The following is a 22,514-nucleotide window of genomic DNA, read 5'->3' as shown; positions in this document are numbered from 1 at the left end:
GAGTTAAAGTACTATATGTAATTTATCTTTAAGCTTAACTAAGGAAAACTATAACCATAACTATCTGTCTTCAACTCCATCAAAGACCACAGAAGGATAGTATATAAACTCTAGAAATGACAGAGACAACTCACTGTCTGGTCATCCGAAGTTCTTTTGTAATCTTCCATCTTCAGCCCATAGGCCATAGTGTGTCTGGCAGACTCTTCAGCAAAGCAGGAGACTTTAAACTGTCTTCTTGTATTGGCAGTTTGTCCGTCACTTTTTTCTGTGTCCTACAGACTGTCTGCCAGACTCTTCCATGAAGCAATGTCCATCTTGAATCAGCACTCACTTTTCTGTGGATCCTGCATGTCCAGTTTATATAGCACAAAGTCCAACAGTCCAGCCAAGAGCAGTATCTTGTCCAAATGGCTAGTCTTGCCATATTGGAAGTAAACTCCATAACAAGTTTCTTCAATGTCCATCTTCATCTTCCTTTTTTGATGCAGGGGTGTTGCCAAGAGCAATTATGTCTCACTGTCACGAAAACCCCAAACCATTTTAAATGCCATATTCTGTAGATGTTTGAAAGGTTTGAAGAATGACTATCTATCTCAAATACATCTCTGCATATCTAGAAAACTTAACTCACCTAGCTATAAGTTTTGACTACTATAAGTAACTATCTAAAATCTGTACTAAATTATACATTACATTTTAAATGAGCTATATAAACACAATACCTAAACAAAATGAAAAATATACACATCACAAAATTGACCTTCAATTGTATCAATAAATGAAAATCCATTCTAAAACAAATTATTCATATCTATACCATAATCCCCTTTTTACCTTTAAAAAGAATATTGGTTGTGACCATTAGCCATTTATAACCAAGCCTATTTAAATGAAAACAAACATTTATAAATAATATTTGGGAATTTGGGCCTAGTTCTTTCCAAACTACTTCCTGCTGGTAAAGGGTGCTGTCATGGGGGAATTCTAAGAAGATGCAGAAATCCTGGTTGTAGTCTGTGAGACTGCTTTGTCCAAGCTGTTTTGAATGTTGGATCACCTTAGACTCTGTTTCAGGGGGTCTGGCTTGATCAAACCACATTAGTCTGGAAGAAATCCACAGCTTTTTATTTTCTGTGGAAACAAAAATAGAAATCCTTTTCCCCAGTAACTTGTCCTTGAACTTAAATGTTGGTGTCAAAGCATTTTTAAAATATATAAATTGAATTAATCCAGCAGCATTTGTTTTATCAGTTGTTGTTATTTTCTCAGCAGTCAAACAATGCAGAGACAACACAATAGCACACAGTAACCAGATTCTCTCTGAGCTTTTCATCTTTATGTGGCTTTATTATTACTCTGTTTATATTACTTTTATTTTTTCATTTTTTGACTCAGGGTTTCACTGTGTAACTCTTATCTGTCCTGGAATTTACTATGCATACCAGGTGTACTTTGCAAATCACAGAGATCTGCTTGCCTCTGTCTCTTGAATGCTGGGATTAAAGGCCTGTGCCACCACACCCAGCTCCTCTCTGTCTTTTTAAAACCATTTTTTTCATGTCTACATATATTTTAAAACACACTGTAAACCTTTAGACTTTTTCTTAATATGAATCTGTCATTTCTGTAAATCTTTATCTTTGTCTGGCCACAAGTCTTTTATCTGGTAAACAACAACATTACTAAAATGAAATTCATAGTTGTTTCTGCAGCAGTTTATCAAACATGGAGGCAGCTATTTTACCTCCAGCAGTGAGAGCTGTGCTTACTGCCTTGGTCTGCACTGCCTTCTAGCCCCATGCTGCCAGATTGGAGATGTGGTCATTGCCTTTGCATGCTCTTGTACACACCAATGAATTGTTAGCAGAGTTTCTTAAAAGCTGTGCAGTTTTTTTGCCGCTTATGCTGAGTCAGGAATCTTCCCTTAAATGAGCCTCGTGAATATCTGCTTCTCTCTCACAAAGCAGAGTTCAACCAAGAAAAATGCTGCTACCAAGAAACCTTGCTTGTCTCTGTTCTTTTGTTTCTAAAACCCCCTTTTTAAGCTTTTGTTAAATTTTAAGTGGAAGTTCTTACTAGCCACGTGGGCACAATTTGTAAGAAGTACGGTTTTTCTGCCCGCTGCCTGGTCTTGTGTTGTCCCGCTGCCACGCCAGCCCCAAATTACGCACAGAGACTCTGTATTTGATATTATACTGTTGGCCAGTTACTACTTTCTTATTGGCTAGCTCTGTCTTAAGTATTAACCCATTTGTGTTAATCTATGTATTTCCACGTGGTCTTCTTACCCGGATCCGGCTGCCGCATACTGCTCTCTCCATCTCTCCATCTTGACTCCTCCTTACTACTTCCTATTTCCTCCTTGTCTCCTAGTCCTTTCCTATTGGCCAGCAGTGATTTATTCAGTAGCCAGTATGAGAAACATATACAGAATGACATCTCCCATCACCAGGGTTCCTAGTTTCTCAAAAAGAACCTTGCTACCTTGTTCACAGTTCTGTTCAGTAGTGGCCTCCAGCAGGAGGTTGTCCATATAATGTAGACGGATCAGGTGAGGATGTCTCATCAGGAATTCAGACAGGTCCTGGTGTAGCTTCTCATCAAAGAGTGTCAGAGAATATTTAAAGCCTTGTGGCAGCCTGGTCAAGATGAGCTGTCCTGATACCCCGGACTCAGGGTCCTTCCATTCAAATGTAAAAAGGGACCGGCTCCATGGGCTAAGCCTCAAGTAGAGAAAGGCATCCTTTAAGTACAACACAGTATATCAAATATGGGATGGAAGTAATGTACTCAGGAGGTTATAGAGGTTGGGTAATGTGGGGTGAATGTCCTCAGTCCTTTGGTTGACCTCCCGTAAGTCCTGAACTGGTCGATAATTTCCTGTCCCTGCTTTCTTGACGGGGAGCAGGCAGGTGTTCCATGGCGAATGACAGGACTTTAGAATGTCCAGTTCAAGCAGTCTCTGTATATGAGGTTGAATTCCTTAAAGAGCCTCAGCTAACATTGGATACTGTTTGATAGACATGGGACAGCTGCAGATTTTAAGTTAATGATGATGAGCGTCTGATTCTTGGCAAGTCCCATTCCCGCAGTTTCTGCCCAGGCTTGGGGGTATGACTCAGGGCATTTTTGAAAGTCTTGTCGGGGAGCCTTAAGTGTCTCTTCTAGTAGATTATATTCATCTTCTAGTCTTAACGTTAGGAAATGAAGGGGAGTCACACCACGGAGGGTGACTACAGCCCCTTGGATATGGATGTGAATCTGTGAGGGAGTAATTCCCTCCCTAATAGGGAGTAGGGACAATCCAGTACATGTACAAAGGAGTGTGTAACTCTACCTGTAGTCAAATGTACTTTGCGTTTGGAGGTCCAGTTGTATACTTTTCCTCCTGTGGCTCACTGCATCCATGAAGTCTTGTCAGTCATGTGTCGAGGGGCTCTAGTCAGCACTGAATGTTGGGCCGTAGTGTCAACCAGAAAAGTCACCAGTTGCCCCCCTATCTTGAAAGTTAATCCGGGCTCAGGGGGAGGCTCCTGGCCCTGATCCCCTTAGTATTCCAGGGAGAGAATCTAGTTGGGTGTTTTCTTTGATCTTTTGGCTTCATTGGGCAATTTTTGACCCAATGGCCTTTTTCCTTACAGTAGGCATATTGGTCACAATCTACCCGGGGGTGCCATGTGTCTCCGAGGGGCCTATCCTGCCTCCTTGTTTCCAGTTTGGGCTGCCTTACAGTGCCCAAAATTCTGCTTAATTCCTTAGTCTGTTTTATGTCTTGCTTTTCCTTTTTTGCTTCCTGTTCCTTTCTGATTTTTTCTTCTTTTTCCTCCTGTACTTTTCTAAGATTCTCCTCTTTTTTTTTTCAGAAGTTTCTCTCTTATTGAAAATCCTTTCTCCTCTCTCATCAGGTCCTGGAGGATACAGTCTTGCAGTCCCCTCCTGCAAGCATTGTAATTTTGTCCTGATGTCAGGGGCCAATTGTCCTATGAAAGGCATAATGATCTCTCCCTGGTGTTCTGGACTCCTCTGTTCAAAGGGAGTATAGATATGGTATGCCTCCATTAATCTCTCTAGGTATGCTGCAGGGATTTCTTCCCCTCCCTGGGTAACTGCTTTTACCTTAGGTAAATTTTTTGGGTGTCGCCCAGTGACCCTGAGAACAGCAAGGAGAATCTGACAGTAAAGACAGAGTTGTTCCCTACCGGCAGGGTGATGTAGTTCCAATAAGGTCTATTCACAGGAAAAGCAGCATCAATCTCATTAGCGAGCAGGATGGAGGCCCCATTTGGCCCTGGCACATACTTGAGTGCCTCTAGGATAACCTTCTGTTTCTCCTCTGTAGTAAGGAGAGCATGCAGGAGCTATTGGCAATCATACCATGTTGGTTGATGAGTCATCAATGAACCCAGTCATGGTCTGGGGGCCTTGGGTAAAAGAATGGTTATGAATTTTGCAATTGTAAAGATCTGAGGCCGAGAATGTCAAGTTATTGTATTTGGTCACCAACTGATCATAAAGGGACAAGTTAAGATGGCCATGAGCTGGCTTCCCCTGACTTTTCTGCCCATTCTCTTCAGAGGCAAAGGCAGGCTTGCATGGGGGCCTGCTAAGAGCAGTGTCTTTCAGAGTCAGGGAATCTGGGGAAGAGGAATTCTGAGGTTCCTGCATGTCCTTATGTGGCAGACACTGGAGTGCAGCAAGGGCCTGGAATATAGTAGGGGTAGGATAAGGCAGAAGAGGATCAAAGTAAAGAAGGTCAAGGTTTGGGTCATGGGGGAGAACAGGAGGCTTGTTTTGATTTTCCTTAAGTTCCTCCAGTAGGTAAAGGATTTTGGTGGTGGTGGAGCCGAAGGGGGTAGCAATGGAGAGGGAGCAGGGATCAGTATGAAAGGGAGTGGGAACAGTGGAGAGGGTTACTGAGGAGGTGGGGAAAATTTTGAGTAAGGAAGGGAAGGACCCACAGAGGCAGATTGTGGGCTATATCCTCCCAGGTGATGGTGTAGGCCACCTGGTCTAGGGGCCTATGAGGTCTGGTATCAAAAACTTAATCCGTGACCTGTAGAATTACATAGAGATTAAAATTGCCTTCCCAAGGCCATCCAACATTTAAGGTGGGCCATTCAGAACTGCAAAGTGTCTGCCACTCTTGCTTCTTGATAGTGTCAGACTGACAAATGTCTCACAAATTCACATCCTTCCAGTGATCTAAAGTATGAATCAAAGAAGTTGTTAGTTTCTGTCCCATAGGGGGTTGATGGTGTAAGAAAAAAGAAGACAAATAACAGAGAACATGAATAAACTGAGAGTAGCAAGCAAGGACACAAAGACTGACAATGAGGCCAGAGGCCTGGCATCTACTAATTGAGTCCAAACTGAAAGTAAAATGTCAGATAGGAGTGGGGATTGAAATCCTACACTGTTGGGGAAGAGAGCTGCCTGATCAACCTCTCCCTTGGAGCATGCTCTTGGGCCAAACTCATAGGTCTCCTGGCTCCTCAGCCCATCTCTCTACAGATTCTGTACATGTACTGATAGACAGACTAACATGGAACATATGTCTAAATGTGCCAGCCCGAATTACCTCCTCCTGGTCTTGGTAATGGGTAAGGGGACTCCTCAACCTCCTGTTGGGCTTGCCAAATGTAAGACCCTAATTATGGGGGCTGGGTGGTGTCCCAGTACATAGATACCAAACCAGGAGATGCAACTAGCAAGAGTTGTTAATTAAATGAGTGCGTGCTCCGGTGTCAGCAATCTGGGGTAAAACTTCACATCTATCAAAGGGTCCAGGCAACTTTTAAATAGTGAAAATCAGCATAGATGCATGGGGCACAAGGTGATTAATCAAAAAGTACAATTGCAAAGTATAATCTCATATTTGAGAGATCATCCAGATGTGATCTGTTTTTCTTTAAATGTAAAACCACACAATGACTTGGAAAAACCCAAGACTGTTGGCTAGTTGTGACCCAGACAGGATCATTCATCTGGAACCATTTGTTCCAGGGTTGTTGTCTATTTCCTTGATGAGGGCCACAACCTGTGACAAACTTCAGTTATTTCACAAAGGTTTGATGACTCAGTTATCAGCCCTATGTAACAGGATCAGCCTAGCATATAACCACTGCCACATCATCATAGTAACCTTTCTTGTTCTCATAATTCCTGATATTTCCATCCATATCAACATCCATTCTTTGTAATTTTCTATATTCTTCTTGCAATCCTTATTCTCTTGTCCCTTTCCCACGTGCTTACACTACAAATTAAAGTCTTTTTTTCCTTTCTAATTCTATCTTCTTTTTGGCCATTGATCTTTTATCAAAGAGGAAGTTTTAACTGCTGATTTTCCAACATGGTGGGGGTGCATTTACTGCCAAAACTGGGAGCTGCACTCAACAACTAAACTCTTACACCTTTTTCTTTTTGTATGAGTAAAAGCTAAATCTGCCATGCAGCCTGCTGTGCAGCTTGGAGTTGTGGTCACTGGTGTTTCCAGCTTCTTGTACATATAATTCCATTTTTTGTTATCAGGGCCTCTTGAGAGTCATGCATTTTTTGCCACATATTATGAGTCAGGAAATCACTTAAAGGAGGCACAAACCTCCTGCTTGTCTTTAGCAAACAGAGTCCACGTGAGTAAATGCTACTAACAAGAAGATGTGCTTGTATATGATCTCTATACTTTTGTTTGGAACCCATTTTAAATTTTTGACAAGTTTTACATGGAATTTTTTGAAACCCACATTTCTGGCCCCATTGTTGCTGTACTTTCCTTTCAAGCCTGGCCCAACTGCCTTTCAATCCCAAATTAACAGGGGGACACTGTATTACTTATATATCTGTTGGCCGATGGCTAGGGCTCTTATTGACTAACTCTGTCTTATTTATTAACTCATTTCTATTGATCTATGTATTTCCACATTGTCTTGACTTACTAGAGAAAGCCCATACCTGTTATTTCTTCCTGATCTACATGGCATCTCTTTGCCTTCCCTATCGCTATTTTCTCCTTCTTCTGTAGCTCTGTCTGTTGGGAATTGAGTGTGGGTTTATGATCAGTTATGGAATGAACCTTGGTAAACTTTTGCAATTACACTTGGCTGTACATTTAGAGCCTTCAAGTAAATCATAAAGACTTGATGATTTAGTAACTAGCCCTATTTAGCAAGATCAGCCTAGTATATATCCACTAGCCTCATTACCATATTAACGTTTCTTGTTCTTATAATACCTGCTCTTTCCCTACTAATACCCATTCTTTGTGATTTTATATATTCTGCTTGTTAGAACACCTGGTCCTCAACCATTCTCTTACCTCCCCTACCTCCTTTTCCACATCGTTGCTCAGCTGACTATATAAGCTCCGAGTAGAAAAATAAAAATTGCCACTTGATCGGAATCTTGTCTTATTGTCAATTACCACATGTCTTGCCCCCATCCCATCCCCTTAGATCTTTGGGTTCTATGCTGAACTCTTGTGGGTTGAGGCATATCCCTATACTTCCTGCCTGGACACTCAGTGTTTTATTCATCAACCAAAAACAGATGCATATATTCAGAAGGATATCCCCCATCCGAGGATTCTTTAGCCAAGAATATTTATGATGTCTCATTCAGTCTCAGAGCTGACCCATGTTGAGGAATCAGAATATACTTCCCATATCCTGTAGTATTTCTTGGCTTTTCCTAGCATGTCTGTAATCAACATGTTTTAGCAGGTCTCCCCAAGTCAAATATGATCTTTATTAAATGTGAATGTATTCATAGCATCTCATTTCATGTGAAAACAGAAGCACCACATTTTCTCCAATGCAACACATTTTTTGACTTCTAATTTGAAGCCAAGACATCCCTGCAGTATGTAATCTGGTTTAATCTACCAGGCCTTTCCACAATCAGATATTTTTCAGCAGGTGTGGTTCACTGTTCATTAGCATTTAATAAATTCAAAATTAACAAACTATCTTATAAGATCCAAAGTCCATGTGTTATAATATTTCCCATCCCTATCTTTTGCATTAATTACTCTCTTTAAAGACTTTATTTTTAAACTTGTATTTTTTCTGTGACTGTCTATACCCAATTTTCTTTTCTTATATTTTTGGTTTTAAGCCTAGCCTTTAACGGAGCCATCTCTCCAGCCCCCAATTTTCTTTTCTGTGTTCAGCACCTAAGCACCTTTTTAGCCGTAGTTTATTTATTTTTTTTATGAGATTCCTTTTCTGGAACTGGCAGTCTGTATGTCTACAGAGTTATCAGACATACTTAAAGGGCCAGTCTGTCAGATGTGTGGTTCTACACTGGTGAGTGGATCAAGACCACAAGAAGTAATCATTGGTCATGACTTTGTATGCCAAGCACTGGCCTCCTGAGACATTACCAGAATAAGAAGCAACATCAAACTCTTTGTCCATAATTTTTTGTATTCTTCTCAGTCCCAAATTTGGGTATATGAGCAGACTCCTCAGCAAAGCAGAAAATTTTACACAGTCCACCTCTATTGGCAGTTTGCTGTCATTTTTCTCTTTGTCCTGCAAATTGTCTGGCAGAATCTTCCATGAAGCAGGAAACCTGAGGCACTGTCCACTTTCTATAACAGTCATTTTCCTGTGGGTCCTGCATGTCCAGTTTATACAGGATAAAGTTGAACAGTTCAGACAAGAGCAGTATGTTGCTCAAAAAGCAAGATTTGCCATTTGGGAGTAAACACCATAATGAGTTACTAGTTACTTTGATGTCCATCTTCTTTTCTGACACAGGTGGTGTTGCCATGAGAAGTTATGTCTCACTGTCAAGTACTAAAACATTTTAAATGACATGCTGTGTAGGTCTTTGAAAGTTTTGAAGAATTCCTATTTATCTTAAATACAGCTCTGTATATCTAGAAATCCTAACTCACCTAACTATAAGTTTTGACTATTATAGGTAACTGAAATGCTTTAGGTTGCAGAGCAAGGATGTAGGAAAGGGACAGAAGAGTAGTTCTTGCAAGCGGAATATAGAAAATCACAAGGAATGGACAATGCCATGGGTGGAAAGATCAGGAATTATGAAAGCCCAATGCACCAAGAGCCTAAGATTCTTTAGATTCATGCAAAATCAATGCAGAGAACTCAAAAAAATTCATTATTTGTTATTTCCTCTTGTTCCAGGAGCCTTGCCTTCTCCCAAAAAAAATGAGCACACTCTCCTTTGTAATGTGGCCCTGATCAAAGATTCCTTCACTCTCACTGAATAGAGAACGATGCCAGAGATCCAGGTTCCAATATGCATAATGGAAGATGAGCTAGGAGAGATGTGCGACAATTCCCTCTTCACAGGCTTCTGCCTAGTGGTAGCTGGCCAGGAATACCATGCTGACAACACCATCATAGCAACTCTGAGGAGAGCAGAACAAATGGTGTAGCGATCAATGATCAGGACCTGCAAGGGTTCAAGGAAATGATGGGCTCCATTTACACCAGAAAGGCACCAAAGCTCCACAGCATGGCAGATACTATGCTGGCAGCTGCTGACAAGTATGGTCTGGAGCCATTGAAGATCATGTGTGAGGATAGCCTGTGCAGGGAACGCTCAGTGGAGAATGTTTCCAACACTTTCATCCTGACTAACATGCTCAGTGCATGGCAGCTGAAAACCCAGGCACTGGATTTCATTACAGCTCATGCTTCAGAGGTCTCTGAAACCTCATTCTGGAAGACAATGGTGGGCTCGGATTTCCATTTGGTGGCTAAAGCATACAGCTCCCTGGCTTCTGCTCACTGCTCTTTACTGGAGCCCTATTCCAAATGCCTGAGGCACTCTTTGGACTCTCTCAGCTCTGACTTACAGGTGTATTCAAGAACAGCAGCTACAATTTTTACTAAGGACACCTGTGTAGGTTGCAGAACATATTTAGCATTTACAGAGAATCTGGCGAAAGACACCCTGGGGACTCAGGCCTTTAATAACACTGTAAATGAGTTGAATGCCATTTCGGGATGGGGGAGTACTGTATTTCATCATAATCTACCCAGTTGGTATACTCTTTTGCTTTCTGTCCAATTATTTAAATACTGTGATTCTGTTTAGTTCCTGACCCCAAGTGCATCCCAACAGGATTCTTGGGGGAACCTGTGTGGACTAGTCTGAGGAGAACATATTATCATGGATTTAGAGAAAAGGAGGTCACAAACATATAAATTTGCTTACAAGAGACCCACACAAGAATGAACACATTTTGATTCCTCCAAACTCAGTGTGTTGGAATTGGAGGACTGACTCATTTGGCCAAAGCAATTGTTCATGTAGAGAATCAATTTATGAGTTCAGGTCCCAGTGTATGTGGGTGACTTCTCAATTATCTCTAAATGGAGATTAAGAGGATCAAAACCTCTTCTGATCTTTGAGGGTACATTCATCTCTGTTAACGAAAGATAATATGAAGTGAATAAAAATTTTACAGTCATTTTGTTGATTCTCTGGTGTTTCTGTTTGAAGAAGAACATTGTAGTCCATCAACCTCTGCTGAGCTGTGGGTGTTTTGGCAGCATCCTCAGGCCTACAATAGTCCCAAAAGCCCTCACCCCTCTTTCTTTGCACTTATGCTTGGCAGAGCAGATGACATAACCATCATGCTTTCGTGGAAAATGAGATGAAGATGCCAAAAGTGAAGAAAACAGTTGCATCTGGCCGAGTCTTTTGATAGTGTAGTTTTTTGCAAAAGACTTTGTTGGTTATGAAAAAGGAGTATTATGTAGATTAACTAAGAATCCTTACTTTTTCCACCTGTACTATTGGTCTGTCTTTAGATATTGGGAAAATAATTTTTTCTTCCACACAGTGGTCATAAATTCATTCTTTCTCTGGAGATAAATTCAATGGTTGTGTCTTTGTTGTTATCACTTGTCCTGCTCTGTCGAGTTTTGTTCGTCTTTGACAATTCTTTCTTAATTAGACTGGAGTCATATATGTACAGGTTAATCCCAACAAAGCTCCCCATTGCATTAGGATTCAAAGATTGAATATAACATATCCATGTATGTGTTGTAGCCAGGATTTGGCAAATCACACCCACTTTGCAGAAAGAAATTGCATTCCTTGGTTTCCTTTGGTATATTGGTAAGTTGCTTTATGGGAAATCAAGATTATTTATTTCTAAAACTTCCAGTTAAACCAAAATCAGAGATTTGGATAATTTTTTTAAAAAAAGCAAAAGGAAATTATATCATTATACCCTTGTGACAGACAATTCACATCCTACAATCTACAACCCCAGAGAAGCTATTATATACATGGAGGTCTTTAAGAGAGACATAAATGTATCATCCATGAAGGGCAAATGAAAACATTCTTATGAGTCATTTGGGAACTTTGGGGAAAAGGTGATGGAGGCAGGAGAAAGGATGGGAGGTGTGGAGGGAAAAAAAGAAATTGAGGGATCAGAGAAGCTGCGGTGGAGAGGAACAGTGTAAGAGAGACAGGAAAGGGGTACCTTAATAGAGATGCCCTTTCTGAACTTAGGAAATGTCCAGGAATCCACAAGAAGCAGAGATTCACAGTTCAGTCTGAACTCTAGAATCCAGTTGTAGGGAGGGGAGGAATGATGAGTAAAGGGATCAAGGACATTCTGGGGAAACACACAGAAACAGTTGATTTTAGCAAATCAGAGCTCATGGATTCCAGTCTGACAGCTGGGGCACCAGCATAGGTTTAAACCAGGACCCCTGAACAGGGGTGCCATTTGGGGGGCTGTAGCACTCTATGTAACCTCTTACAGTGGAACCAGTATTTCCCTCCAGTGCATGAATGGACTTTGAGGGCCTACTCCCCATGTAGGGATACTCTCTCATTCTATATTCTCAGGAGGAGGGCTTGCTCAAAATCTTGTGACATATTTTGATGAACCTCCATGGCGGATCTCAGCCTCATTGAGGAGTAGATGGAGGGGTAGGATCAGCAATGGTGGGGGCAGTGGAAGGACAGAAGGGAGGGAAAGGAAATTGGAATTGCTATGTAAAATAATATTGTTTTTAATTAAGTAAAAGTTTAATTTTAAAAAGAAGAATTTTCTGAGACATTCCTTTAGGGGGACTGAGCAAGAACAGGAGAAACTTGCTGGGATGTTTTCTTCTGTGGACCTTGCAAAGCTGTAGCAGAGAAAAGAAGAAGTTTTCACCCCAGCAGGGTGGGGGGTTGTTTTTGGATGACTGTACCTGAAGAAGTCAAGTCATGAGCCAAGGAAAAATCAGTTAACTCTACTAGGATGCTCCGTTGAAGGGGCAGAGCAGAACTCAGCTTCAACAGCTCTCTCAGGTAGAGGTCCAGGATTTCTATATCCTTCAAGGAAATCATACCCCACTTCACCCATATTCAGGTGGTCTGAAAAGTCAGAACACATATTTTTTCAGGGCTGATCTGTCCTCAGTTGCCTGGATTCCCTAAAATTAGGTCACCTTTCCTATCATGGCTGAGCAGAGCTCTTCTCAGCAGCCTGAATTCCTCATAAATTGGGACACTTTTACTACTCCAGAGCTGAAATGCCCACATTTTGATGCCAATACCTGGTGCTCACATTGGCTTACAAGTGGAACCTTCAGAAATGTAGGGTAGCAACCAGAGAATAATGTTGAGACATGGATTCGAGCCAATAAAAAGTATGTCTTACTATGCTGACAATTGTACTGGATGTTCAGAAACCCATTGTACCATGGAACTTTTCTTGGGTGAGTATTTAAGTACAGATACTATATGCTGGGTTGACATTATTCTCTTAACAAGAAGTGTTATCCAGAAGCAGAAGTGTGATGCCAAACAATAAAGGCAGAACATTTACAGTTTCCTCAACATTATGGACATGGTGTTTTGTTTTATTTTTGGTGGCTGTTGCTATGAGGGTGATAGATTTTTTTGGCCTGAGTGGTATTTCCACCATGGAATCTGGAGACATCTCACAATATTCTGGACATGGAAGTGGCAGGGCCAACTTCTCCTATGTGTCCAAACAGAATGTTTCAATCTGATTACTCACGCATTATGCATCGACCAATCAGAGGGACTCTTGGGAGTCCAGAATGCAGGTTGTGTTATTTCTAGACTTCACTGAAAACATATTCTTTCTTCTGACTTCCTCTAAGAATCTTACTTCTTGAATCTCAGTGGAAACTGCAAGACTAGTGTAGGGTAGCCTGAGAATTTCAGGTGTTCAAGGTAATTTAATGGTCAAAAGAAACTATACAGATGTGAAACAAATCCTAATAGATCACACATGTATACCCAGAATACTATAACCAACAAAACTTTCAATTATTAACACATTCAAAAATAAAACATAGTTTAAGCAATACTCATGTACAAATCCAGGCCTACAGAGAGTGTTTGATGGAAAACTCCAACCTAAGGAGACTCACTACAACCATGAATAATACAAGGAATAAATAATCTCACTGCAATTAACGCAAAACTGGGAAACATACACTAATACCACTAATACCAAACCAATAACAACACAACATAAGAATCAATCATCATTGTTCATTGATATCCCTCATTATCTGTTGTCTTGGTTACCCAGTGGAAAATTAAGAGTGGATGTAAAGAGTTTCCATCATTTGCTGCAGCCAGGAACCCACATGAACAAAATTGGTAGGGATTAGCTCACTATAAAGGATTTGAAATTTATATTTCAAAAAATAAAAAATGTATACTTGCATATATATCAAAAATGTTTTGTACCCTAAAGCTATTCAGAAAGAAATGCTACTAAACCTATTCAAATGAACAGGGAACCAAGACTCAGAAAATCAGAAACAATAGTTCTCACTTACCAAAATGAAATAACGAGCAAATAAATATTTTAAGCAGTTAGATACACCCTAGTAAAAAAGCATAATTACTAAAAGTTTCCCTACCAAAAAGTAACCCAATTCCAGAGAGTTTTGGATAGCAATCTAGCTGCCATTTAAAGAGGAGTTAATGTCCATACTCTTCGAAATATTCCAGAAATTTTTGGTAATACATTATTTTTGATTTAGTAAAACTTGCTTGAGAATTCAGATAGCAATGTCAGCCACAAGCCACAGAAGCTAAGCACATACTTTTAATTCCTGCAGCAAGAAGTTATGAGGTGGGGATAAACACCTTTAACCCTAGAACTCGGGATCTTATTTATTTATTTATTTACATGTGAATAAATGTTTTACATGTCAATCCCAGTTCCCCCATCCTCCCCTACCATGCACACAAACCACAGCCCATCCCATTTCTGCTCCCCAGGGAGGGAGAATCTTCCATGGGGAGTCCACAGTGTCTGTCATATCATTTGGGGCAGGGCACCATTCTAATGTGTCTAGGCTGAGAAGGTATCCATCTATATGGCATGGGCTTCCAAAGTCCATTTGTATACTAGGATAACTACTGATCCCTTAGCAGAGGCCCCATAGACTGCCTAGTCCTTCTAACTAACACCCACATTCAGGGGGCTTTGGTTGGTCCTATGTTGGTTTCCCAACTATCATACTCGGTTGCATGAGCTGCCCCTTGTTCAGTTCTGCTGATTGTGTGGATTTCTCCACCCTGGTCTTGACACACTTACTCATCATTCCTCCCTCTCTTTAACTGCATTCCAGAAGTCTGGCTAGTGTTTTGCAGTGGGTGGCTGCTTCTGCTTCCATAAGATGCTAGCTGAATGCTCTAGGATAGCAGATAAGATAGTTGTCAATCTCGTTATCATGCAAGGTTATTAAAGGTAGCCTCTTCACTATTGCTTAGACTGTTAGTTGGTTTCATCCTTATAGATCTCAACCAAAGTATAACCAGACTCAGTATTAGGAGACAAATGTATTTCTGTGAGAACAAGTTCACCGAGATCTACACAAGACTGAATCAATCTAAAAGAGAATTATAGCTCACTCCTTTAATCCCTGCACTAGAAAGGGATTAAAAAACAAACAAACAGAAAAACAAACAAAACAGAAGTAAGTATTCAGTATCAGTCATTTATGATCCAGCTTCATTGACAGAAGTTACATGAGCATATCATTAAGTACAGGAAGGGCATTTTTGAGCGGGAGGCAGTGAATGGAGGGGAACATAGGAGAATGAAAAGGGGACAGAGGAGAATATGTAGTACCCAGAAGATTGGGTTAGGGGGACAAAGAGATGAGAGAAAGAAAAGAGATACCCTAATAGAGCCATTAAAGGTTCAAAGAGAAAACTGACTATAGAGAAATGTTCAGAGACCTACAAGGTCACAACTAACAATCTGAGTAACAGTGAAGAGGCTACCTTAAATGCCATTTCCTGATAATGAGTTTGATAATTAAGTTATATGCCATCCTAGAGCCTTCTTCTAGTGGCTGATGGAAGGAAAAGTAGATACCCACAGCTATACACTGAGTCGAAGTCCTGAAATCCAGTTGCAAGGAGGTGGGAATCATAAGCAAAGGGGTCAAGACCAGGCTACAGAAACCCACAGAGACAGCTGACCTGAACAAGGGGGAGCTTATGGATCCCTAGACTGATAGCTGGGGTAGTCTCTCATTGCTTTTAATCATAGGACAATGCGGCATCAAGGTAATCTTAACGTACTTCCTGACCAACAGCCATAAACTTTCTTTCCTCTATTGTGGAGGAGCAATCCAAATTCCTGATAGTTACCTTGAACTATCTCTCCTTGTTGCACTGTTATTTCCTTCTTGAACTGTTGTATTAAGGACATCAGAAGCTCAAAGTGGCCTGGGAGAACTCTCAGATTCTACTTCAATGGAATGTTTGTTGTGGCATCAGTCAGGAGTACTGACCTCATACCAGCAGTCACCCTGGAACCAAAATTTCTTTGCTTGAAGAACTAAAGTTCATGGGAACAGGAAGCCATTTTTTTTCCCACAGGAGGCCACTAGACATGACAGAGGGAGGCACTATTCCCTTTTCTACCACTTGGTGCCTGGACCCATGCATCTGTGCTATAGATAAAGCAGGCTCCTGGAGAACACTGCCACAGTCATCCTGGCTGATGACACGTCATTGGCTCTCTAACTGTGTCCTCGAAAGTGCATCCTATCTTTCTGTCATGGCAGATGCTTCAGAATGTTGGTGAACATGGTAAGAGCAGTGAACTACAAGATGTGTGAAGCTGTTGCAGCTTTATTGACATGGACCTAAGGTATACTGTGTGGAATTCAATGATGGTTGACAAGGCATTCTGTTAGTCCTTCTGTAATAAATTTGCTAAATCACTGCATGCAAGAAAGGCAAATCCATAACTAGAAAATATACAATTGAGAAAGAACAAAGCATTGTCCCTTCTGCAGTTGAAGTGGTTTAATATAGTAATCCTATCACCAAGTTGTTGGCTGGTCAGCTATGGGGATGGTGAAATCCCCAAGTTTCTGTATTGGTCACTGTTGTAAGATCTGGCATTCAATAGCACCTAAAATTTGGTGAGTCTCGATGAGTAGATGTCCATGTTTTTGTTCCCATTGATAACCCGCATCTCAGCTACTATGGCTACATTGAGCTTAGACCCAACACATAATAACAAGCATGAATTGGGAATAAGGCTGATTCTCCACTGAATGTATGATCCTATCAACTTGATACTGACCTCCAATGCTGAAAGTACCTTTTCATGGGCATTTACATGGAAAATAGGGATCTCCATATTTTTGTTCCTTTGCACATCTGTTCAAATATTTTGTCAAAAGTTTTCCCAGTTTTTCTTTATTTTTTTCATGTTTCTTTTTATTTATCTTTCTCTTATAGTCTTCCCTCCCTCCACTCTACCTAGATGTACTTATTTCTTTTTCCTTTCAAAAAGGAGCAGGCCCTCTGGGGAAATCAAATAAACACAGCATAATGAGATGCAATAAGAATTAGCACAATCCCTCCAGGAAGGAATGTGCTATCAAGGCAGGAGCCAACCCAGTAGAAAGATAAGTTTCCCAAGATCAGACATAAAAAGCAGAGTCTCATCACATTCCCACTATTAGCGGTCACACACAAACACACACACAAAAGTAAGTTAAACAAATACAGCATATATAGAGCATAGTACAGATCATGAAGGCCCACTGAAAGCCCCTTAAGGTTATGTGATCCACCATTAGCTCCCTTTTGTTGATTCTGTGGGCTCTTTTCTCCTGATATAGTTGATGTCCCTACAATCCTTCCTCACCCTCTTCTTTGGGTTTCCTTAGCTCTTTCTAATGTTCAACTGTGGATCTCACTATCTGCTCCCATCAGCTGCTGGAGAAAGTCTAACTAATGAAGACTGCTCGGCTGGACACCAATCTCTGAGTGGAACAGGATTTCATTACTGTCATTTCATTGAATTTTGTGTATGATGGTGAGAACCCTGCCCAAACATCCACATATGAGAGAATCTGGTTGGACTAATGGGGTCTTCTTCAATAAGAAACACCACTGGAATCCACAAACTGATTTTTGCAATTTTTATTCATGTTTATTTTAAGTAGATACGATTTTATCTACAGAATTGAACAAAGTCCAATGCAAGAGCAACAAATGCTTTTGCCACCTGGGTCAATGCTCCAGTTCCTACATACTGAGTTTAGAAGAAAAATGTCTTATTTCTCTTTCCACTTCTCTTATAAGGAAACATTCATGTTTGTTTTTGCTTTTGTTCTGAGCCCTTGATGATAAGTTCTGCTCATTTAAATTGAGACAGGCTTTATCAGAGGAAACACTGTTGGAATATGCTTCATGAAATAACTAAACTGAATTCCAGTAACCAAACCAAACCAGTATAGCAACAGGGTAGAAGTTGGGTAGAATATGTCAAAATCCAGTACTTTCCTTCCCCAATATGCCATTCAAATCACTTATGGTGGTATAAGAAGGCCTAAGCCTCATGTTGTCTTTCCCCAGATTCTTAGTAAATGCTACACATGTCCCAATCTACCAGGAATCCTTGGTAACAACACTGGCTACTGCTTCTAGAATATACGTGTAGGTCACAGCTGAGAGAATTCTAAGACTGCCTCAGTCATTAGAGAGTGCAATCAAGTAAGAGTGGTGAGCAGAAGCCAGGGAGCTGTATGCTTCAGCCACCAAGTAAGGATGTGAGCCCACCATTATCTTCCAACTTGAGAACTCTGAAACCTCTGAAGCATGAGGTGTAATGAAATCCAATGTCTGGGTTTTCAGCTGCCCTACACTGTACAGGTCAGCCAGTATGAGAGTGTGGGTGGTATTGTCCACAGAGATGTTGTTTCAGAGGGCTCTCTGGCTCATGACTATCAAACGTATTAGGCCATACTTGTTATCAGCTGCCATCACAGCATTTGCCATGGTGTATATTTCTAGTCCTTTCCCACTGTAAATGAAGCCTATCATTCCTTTGAAGATTTTGGGATGCAGATCACAGATCTCAACGTGGTTGCACTGCTCTCCTTCATGTCATGTTCAAACATGGCACTGAAAAGTGGAAAGGAAGCTGCTAAGATGTCCTTGTGACCCTGGAACTCCTGGCCAGCTACCACCTGGTAGCAGACTGTGAAGAGGGAATTCTCCCACAACTCTGCTTGGTCTTCTGCCATCGTGCACATTGGAAGCTATATCCATGGGATAATGCTCAGGTCAGACATGCTGAAGAAGTCTTGGGACATGATACCCATGCAGAGTAGGGTGAACATGTTTTCTGGGAGAATCTGATGAGCATTGGCCAAGATGAAATCTGGAAGGATGAACCTTCTGAAAACGTTCCCATGGACTGGCATGGAGGTAAAGGCTTTTGGGCTTATTCCACTTTCAGGTTATACTCCTTGGGTGTTGATGACCCAAAACTGGAACTGTGCCCCAATGCAACACTTTAGAGAGCTGAACAACTCTAGGTAAACTGACAAATAATCTCTGCTTCATTCTTCTACCCTGTTAGGGTATAATCTCAAACATCACTTGTCATTATCCTTTGTTGAGAAAGTTGGGCTTTTAATGCTGTCCCGTATTTCCTCTTTAGAAAATGGAAGATGCTGATGGGCCACTTGTAGGAGAAATTCTGAGCTCAGAAATGTTTGCAGACCCAGCTCTGGGCTATCTTGTCCTTTTACATTTCTCCTGGAGGTACTATGAATGTAAACTGGATCCAAAATGGAGAACTGTGATTTGTTTTCTTGACCCTGTGAGAAACAACAATAGTAATGGTTTAGATGTTTAGTTTCTGTCTCTCCTATGTTCCCTCTTCTATGAGGCTGGGAATATCCAGATTTCATTAGTAGTCTCAGTGTAGATACTCAAGGATACTAGGTACTATTATATCACGTCATTTTTTTTTTTTTTTGTAGATTGATTTTTAGGTCAATAGGTGACTAATTTTGACAATCATACACAAGTGTTGAAAATTTGGAACATTTCCCACATTTATATAAAAAATGTTCTCTAGAGTAACAGAACATACATAATGACTCTTTCTCTCTCTGTTTATGAACGAAGGGTAATCCTGAGAATGACTTTGGGCTGCAGTCTTGCTAAATCCACAATGTCTAGCCTATTTAAGTGCAAGTCCAAATATTCTGTACTTATTCAGTCCAGGATGTTGAACATTTTGGCTGGTCTTCAGTAGATGCTGGAATTACAGAAACTATTCTCTATCTCTAGTGAAGGTATGAACTTGCTGCAAGGTGAGGGCAAGCAGTCAGAGAGCAAAATCTTCCTTCTTCCATGTTCCTTTAATGCTCCCAGCAGAAGGTGTGTCCAAATTTAGGGTGTGTCTCCTAGCATTAATATCTGGATTAATGTTGTGTGCATTTAGGCCTTGATATGCAGCTTAAATGTTTGTGTCTTTCTACCTCCCAAGTCTGTATTTGAAGTGGATCTACTCTACCTTCTTTAACTTATGTAAAACATTTCTCAGAGACAAATCTCTGTGATTCGGAGCCTTTCCAGTCTATACAGGTAGTTCCAGGACAGCCAGAATTTTACCAGAAAAACCCTGTATTCAAAAAAAAAAAAAATGAAATGAAACAAAACAACAACAGCACAAAGGAGTATTCCTTTCATTAACAAGGTCAAGGAAGAGGTGCTTTTCTCCCCTCAGGAGTCTCAGTTTTTAAATATGTAGGGCAATGTGGAAGAATTCATATATGGTGGCAGGGAGAAGCGGCAGACAGGAACCTCTGAAAGTGGCTGTCTTCTTTCTGGCCTTTTATTCCTTCCCGACTCACAGTCCTAGATATGGCTCCACCAAATTTCCTTGGCGGTCTTGCCCCTGCTCCTCTGTCAATACTCCTTGAACACATTCTTAATGATGCACTTAAGGTTGTGCATCATTCCATCATGTTGACTACCATGATTAAACTTCTCATTAGCTCATTATCTTTAATCATTCACTGGTGAGTTCTTTCCTCATTAAACTTTGTATTTCCATGTGTACTCTGCTGGGCTTAAAAGTGAGGAAGCATTCCTTATTTGAAAGGGTGCAGAATATATTCAAGAGTTAGTGATTGGGGGGCTTTTGAGATGATTGATTGCCCTTAGGATGTGATCTGTAAATGTCCAAACTTCTATCATCTCTTTATATTTTATGATGTCTTCAGGGATTCAGTAGGGTTAGAGGACATGAAACTAACTTCTGTGATTCAATCCACTCAGTAATTCCCAGACTAGCTCTCCTGAAATTCTGGTTCCAATGCTGTTTTCCCTCCATACACATAAATCAATCAATTGGTTTGGAAATCTGAATGTTTTATTCCTCACTTAGGAATCTATTATAGGTGGCTATCTAGTAGCATCAGTGACTCTTCTCTATGCGGGTTTACAGTCACCATGACTGAAGGGACCACACCATCATCCAGCCTCTTGATGTAGCAGTCATGATAGGGAGCAAAAAAACATATAAGCCTCTGATTCACAACATGTCAAAAAGAAACTCCAGGACTGATCAAACTCAGCATGCTTAGTTCCTGGTTAATATTTGGAATATGCCACCTGCAAGAGATAAATAAAACCACAGTAACCACAAATTTTCCCTTCTACAGCCAGCCCATTAAATTACCCAGGAACATGAATTTCATGCCAAACAGAAATTTTTTTAAAATTTCCCTTAATTTTTCCCAAATGTCAGTCAATCAGAAACTTATCATTCCTTTCCGCACCTACTGGTGTAACCCTGCCTTTTTGCCTTCAATACCCCAGTCTTAAACACGGTGGTGGAGGGGGTCACTTTCTTTCATGGCTCCCTCCTCAGTTAAATAATCAAGGTTTCTGCCAAGTCACATAGAGCAGTAATCTTTGCTTTTGCAGTTTAGTGAGTCTGTCTCCCTGGTTGTCTTGAGGGTCCTTGGGACTTGGTATAGCATGGCAGGTACCCATTCCCTCAATTGTCTCATTTGAAATGAACATCAATAGTCAATGGAGGACCCATCATTTGCAATAGTAACGGTTTACATTGCTAGCTCAGAACTCCCATGAGCAAGATCCTGGAGAAGAGAGCAGCTTTTTTTTTGTGGGGAAATGAACCCCCCTGAGTCTGCAATACAGAAAAAGTTCATAGAGTCTGCCATTCCTGGAATAGGAGAGGTGGAGCTTTAATTTCAGGCAGGTGGTTCTCTGGGGCACCTGGGACAGAGAAAAGGATCCAGGTTTACAACAGGAGGACAAACAAGTCTTAATTGGCACAAGTGTCCATATTACCAGGGAAAGCCATTGGTTATTACAGGAAAACAAAGTGATTGAAAAACATACAAAAATACACAAATGCAAAAGAATATGCAAGAGAGAGAGGGGAGAGAGAGTAAGAAAGTCAGACAGTCAGACAGAGTAAATGGTATGCTGCTTGACCACTGATTTAAGCCAATATAAAGTCTTTATTATACAGCTGCCAACTAACTGGGGTGTTCTGGATTCTAGTGAAGTAACTATTCTTTCTCAGGGTGAGCTTTTACGCACAAAAACCATATTCTGGGTTGAAATACTCCAATTAACAGGAACAGTTAGCCAGAAGTGGCAGTACAAAAGCCAAAATATTGGTATATTTTGTGCAATGTTTGAGCATTTAGAGATATTCACAGAGCTACGGACTTTGGTGGATTAAGCTTTTGTTTTGTTATGTCAGGGTTTCCTATTTTACACCTTGCATGGTACTTACATCATGGAGACATTCGTGCTTAGGTATGGATTCCTGCTAATGTGTACCTCTGTTACACAGCTTGGTGTGTGCATCAGGAGCCTATGGTGCTGTCAGAGGCAGAAAAGGGTATTGGATGCCCTGGATAACTGGAATTACTGATAATGTCAGCTGTCCAGTAAATGCAGAGCATTGTATGCAAGTCTTCTGGAAAGGTATCCACCACATTTTAAAAACTGAACCACTTCTGATTTTGTTGATTTGAATGTTCTCTCTCTCTCTGCCTTTTAGTTAGTTTGGATAAAGGTTTGTATATCTTATCAATAATCTCAAAGAAGCAAATCTTTGTTTCATTTATTCTTTGTCTTGTTTTCTTTGTTTCTACTTTATTGGTTTTAGCCTTCAATTCTGCTATTTCCTGCCCGCTACTCCTCTGAGGTGAGTTTGTGTT

This window comes from Phodopus roborovskii, unplaced genomic scaffold (genome assembly GCF_943737965.1).
Source record: "Phodopus roborovskii unplaced genomic scaffold, PHOROB, whole genome shotgun sequence".
In the NCBI taxonomy this organism is placed as follows: domain Eukaryota; kingdom Metazoa; phylum Chordata; class Mammalia; order Rodentia; family Cricetidae; genus Phodopus; species Phodopus roborovskii.
This window is presented reverse-complemented; position numbering follows the sequence as displayed.